The following is a 4,823-nucleotide window of genomic DNA, read 5'->3' on the forward strand; positions in this document are numbered from 1 at the left end:
TTTTTTTTTTAAGGAAACAGATACACCGCACTACACATCACAACTGCCACGGCCCCATCCAGAAACCCCAAGACCGCTGCAATGACACAGTTCTGGATGGGGTCGTACCTCAGGAAACTCACGATTTTACCCACTGACCTCAAAGTACCAGTGTCTTTTAACCTGCCACCAGCCTACGCTTTTAACCGGTCATTTTTAAAGGCATTTTAACTTTGAGCAGGAGGAGTTGCAGTTTTTAACCACTCGCCGCTCTCTCATGTCTGTTGTGCAGGAGCAGAAACCTGAGTCCAGTGCGTAGGCTTGCATTGGGTGAGCCCTCAACAGTTTGGCGCAACGTGAACCATCCCGCACTTCCAAACAGACTCCGGGACCTGTCATGGATGGTGGCTCATGAGATCCTCCCGGTCAGGTCCGTAATGCACTCCCAACTTTAGTCGGTAAGGCACCTGCTCTGGGAGTGTAGCGCTGCCATAGAGTGGGTAACGGACGATCCTTGCAATTCCCGTACTTGCCAACAAGGGAGGTCCTTACACCACAGCTGGTGCTGTATGGGGTGAGCAAAGGAAAACAGATAAAAGCACGTACATTTGCCAACAGTGGCTCACCCTAGCCGCAATAGTGACAGAGATTACATAGCATAGTTTCCTACTTTTAGTAGATAATAAAAGCTTTAAACCACCATTGTCTATAAGCTTTATTTTTAATCATCCGATTATTCGTGATGTTATCATTTCCATGTGTCAGGGAGAGCGCGAACGCAGTCCCCCACTATCACAAATATGCAGTTGAGATTCCCACATTTGGGGAATTCGCAGAGGTCAGCTCAGCCGGAGTGCAATGGCCAAGCCTCGCCCTTGGTGAACCACCTTCTTGATCATGGTGTCTCCCCTGCCAGGTAAGTATGAGTTGTACACGGCAGAGTCAGGGGAGTCTTTCACAGAAACACCATGCTGACTAACGGTGCTGCTCACTATATAGAAAATACCAAAATCAGGAGACTATAAAAAAAAAGACATGCAACTTTACAGGAATAAAATACACAAGAAACAAGTTTGCACTAAGGATAACAAAGATCATTTACACTTCGCTTAAGAAATAACGCATTTATATGTCCCATAATGCAATGCTGTATTCTCAAATCAAAAGCCAACTCCTTATCAACTCCAACAAATTAGGAACAGCCCAGCAGAGAATTTAAATAGGAACAAGCTAAATCACACGGCAACACAAAGTAGTTTGATCCACTTTGAAATTCAGAGAAAAATAAAAATACAGTTCGGTTTCTCACATTACAACTGCATCCTGTCTTTGTTTCTGGGGGAGAACTGCCACACCACCACCACCACCTATTGGTCTGGAGTGTGGACACTATTAAACATTCATCTTTGTGCTTGTGTCACTGCAACGTAAACAAATAACTTAGAAACTGACTGTGGGAAAAGCAGCAGAAATTATTCTCACTTTTGGGGAATGAGCTAACCTAATTACCAGACTGAACCAACCTACATTGAAATAAAGCTAATCAACTTGTAGTATCTACCAAGATCAAGAATCTACAAGGGGTGCGTGCAAAGAACAGCACAAGAACAATTTTCTGTCTATCTCAACCATCACTGGTTTGATTTATTTTACAGTGATACATAAAAATGTCTCCACTTTGCTGCTAGTCACACAGAAGAAAGACCATGACAGCATGACATGCAAGCGGCATGACGTTACGCCATAACCGTTTACATCTGAGCATGCACGGATCAAATTTGTACTAAACTCATTAGGGGGGATGCAAGCAACATAATGACAACATATCCACCCACAACACTGAATAAGATTCATATTAAACATTGAGAGGGGGGTGCACCGTTCCTGGAGGTACTGCAATACCAGGTCGATGCGTGGAGTGGACGGAGCAAGCCCCTATTCCATCTCCCAGTTCCAAAAATCAATTTAATATATGGTCCCCGGGTAGGGGACGTATCAGATATTAAACTGATAAGAACAGATACTACACTTGATCTTAGCCAAAAGGCCGAGAAGCGATACTGACAATGGGTCTGCAGAGAGGACCAGATTCTCCGCAGGGCATGTCTCACTTGTGGGTCGGGTAATCAACTACAACCTTACAACAGTTCTGGTCACTATGTAAAACAGCAACAACTACATTTAAATTCTTTTACAACTGCTGATGCTTTATGATGATCATTATAACAAGCTTGTGTTTGTAGTAAGACCGGCGACTATTTTTTACATGTTACTTGAGAAAAATGGGCACATATCCCATCATGCAATGCTGTATCCACAAATCAGAAGCTAAAGTCTCCAGTTGAATGTATTTAACTCTAACTCTAAATGAGCAACAAGACAAAACTGAATCAAATTGCTACCAAAAGTAGTTTGATTCAAAATTTAAGTTCAGAGAAAAGAATGAAAAAGCACTTTATTTCACACTTACCACTACTTCCGGGGTGTTTTCTGCCAGTGGGCAACTGAATTGTCAGATTCTTGTTTCCTTCACTGATTGACAGTTTACTTCCACATTACCAACAGAGCTGTTATGACTGATTTCAGGTTCATTACAGGATGATTCACTTAATCTGGATTAAAGTAATGTCTGATAGTAAACTAATTAAATCACAGGAACTTGTGTTACTGTATCAATAGCATCAGAGTTTACATAGCATAGTTTCCTACTTGTGGTCTTTACGAAATCCTTTGAGCCACGGTCTACATATGTAATCCACCCATCTGATTATTCTGAGGTTTTCATTCCACATGTTATCAGGGGAGAGCGCGAACGCAGTCCCCCACTATCACAAATTATGCAGTCGAGATTCCCACATTTGGGGAATTCGCAGAGGTCAGCTCAGCCGGAGTGCAATGGCCAAGCCTCGCCCTGGGTGAACCACCTTCTTGATCATGGTGTCTCCCCTGCCAGGTAAGTATGAGTTGTACACGGCAGAGTCAGGGGAGTCTTCCACAGAAACACCATGCTGACTAACGGTGCTGCTCACTATATAGAAAACACCAAAATCAGGAGACTATAAAAAGACATGAAAGTTTACAGGATTATATATAGAAAATTGTTTTGTACTAAAAAGGACAACAAAGATTTACAATTCACTTGAGAAATAACGCATTTATATGTCCCATAATGCAATGTTGTATCCTCACATCAAAAGCCATCTCAAAAGTTACCCGTTTTATGTATTTAACTCCACAAATTAGGACCAGCCCAACCGAGAGTTTAAATAGGAACAAGCTAGATCATGCTGCAACAAAAAGTAGTTTGATCCACGTTTGAAATTGAGAGAGAGAGAAAAAAAAAAAAAAAAACGTTTCTCACATTCCAACTACTTCCTGTCTTTGTTCGTTTCTGGGGGAGAACTACCACACTGCCACCTATTGGTCTGAGTGTGGACACTATTACACGGTTAAACAATCATCTCTGTGCTTGTGTATATGCAACATAAACAAATAACTTAGATAACAGAAAATTAAGCGAATATACCTTTTTAATGTTGAAATTAGACTGGGAAACAACAGCTGAAATTATGCAGAAAGAATTCTCACTTTTGGGCAGTGAGCTAATGAGCAAATATCTACAAGCAGTGTGCAAAGAGCAGCACATTTTAACAATCTTCCTTTTTCTCTCAACAGTTACTGGTTTGATTCATTTTACAGTGATAGGCATTAAACACATGTCTCCACTTTGCAACCTCTTGCTATTCAAACAGTAACTTCTTGCCGTAGTTACAGAAACAGTCCACTTCTAAACAGTTCTAACAACTTTTCCCCAAAACCGTTTTTTTCCATTTGCATTCGCACTGGCCAAGTGGCCATAGGAACGTGTAGGTAGGTAAAGGAGTAACACAAGCACGGCAATGGTCACTTGACTTTAGCGCCAAATACAATCCCATTTGCACTAGCTTCCTGGAGATTTTCCATAAGATTTAAATGTTTCTTGTGGATCCATCCAGGTCCCCCTGCTTTTCCTTGATGGACTACATGGCCAGCAGCACCTGCATCGCCGCATCAGGTCACTTTCCAAAGTTCAGCATTACGTCCATTCTCGTAGTAATTCATGTAGTCAAGTAATTCACGTATGTTTTTCTAATACCGACGGCATGAGTTTTACAGATGGCGTGCTGTGGAGGCATAAATAAGTCACTATTCAGAAAAGAGAAAAGACCTTCTCCTGAAGTAGAAGATGAAAGAGTTAGAGGAACTCCGGTCAATAGAATTGGTGCACGAGAAAAAAAGGGTTACGGGAACATTATGTTCTAGGAATTGCAAAAATCAATCATGTGGGAAAGCCGGTATTAAGAGCATCAAAGCACTTCAAGACATAATTGGGGTAATACACAACCATCAACATCTAGGGGTTGTAAATAAGATTCATATTAAACATTGAGAGGGGGGTGCACCGTTCCTGGAGGTACTGCAATACCAGGTCGATGCGTGGAGTGGACGGAGCAAGCCCCTATTCCATCTCCCAGTTCCAAAAATCAATTTAATATATGGTCCCCGGGTAGGGGACGTATCAGATATTAAACTGATAAGAACAGATACTACACTTGATCTTAGCCAAAAGGCCGAGAAGCGATACCGACAATGGGTCTGCAGAGAGGACCAGATTCTCCACAGGGCATGTCTCACTTGTGGGTCGGGTAATCAACTACAGCCTTACAACAGTTCTGGTCACTATGTAAAACAGCAACAACGTACATTTGAGTTCTTATACAACTGCTGATGGGTTGTGGCGATATTTATAACAAGCTTGTTTGTAGTAAGACTGGCAAATGTTTTTTACATGTTACATGAGAAAA

The 4,823-nt window shown here is 41.8% G+C and overlaps 1 long non-coding RNA gene and 4 other non-coding genes across 5 annotated transcripts in view; all 5 read right to left on the reverse strand.

Moving 5' to 3' along the window:
* Nucleotides 1-4: 4 nt before the first annotated feature.
* The window catches only part of LOC116685613 (uncharacterized), a 42,514-nt gene continuing 37,695 nt past the window's right edge, over nt 5-4,823 (reverse strand). The window contains exon 2 of the long non-coding RNA XR_004330996.1: nt 5-544. This is a non-coding gene — a long non-coding RNA (uncharacterized LOC116685613). The remainder of the gene's footprint in view (nt 545-4,823) is intronic.
* On the reverse strand, nt 741-903 carry LOC116687182 (U1 spliceosomal RNA). Its single transcript, XR_004331495.1, has one exon. It is a non-coding gene; the product is annotated as a U1 spliceosomal RNA (small nuclear RNA).
* On the reverse strand, nt 1,848-2,038 carry LOC116687165 (U2 spliceosomal RNA). Its single transcript, XR_004331479.1, has one exon. It is a non-coding gene; the product is annotated as a U2 spliceosomal RNA (small nuclear RNA).
* Nucleotides 2,777-2,940, reverse strand: LOC116687159 (U1 spliceosomal RNA). Its single transcript, XR_004331475.1, has one exon. It is a non-coding gene; the product is annotated as a U1 spliceosomal RNA (small nuclear RNA).
* Nucleotides 4,411-4,601, reverse strand: LOC116687166 (U2 spliceosomal RNA). The gene has a single exon (XR_004331480.1). It is a non-coding gene; the product is annotated as a U2 spliceosomal RNA (small nuclear RNA).

The sequence above is a fragment of the Etheostoma spectabile genome, chromosome 3 (genome assembly GCF_008692095.1).
Source record: "Etheostoma spectabile isolate EspeVRDwgs_2016 chromosome 3, UIUC_Espe_1.0, whole genome shotgun sequence".
Classification (NCBI taxonomy): domain Eukaryota; kingdom Metazoa; phylum Chordata; class Actinopteri; order Perciformes; family Percidae; genus Etheostoma; species Etheostoma spectabile.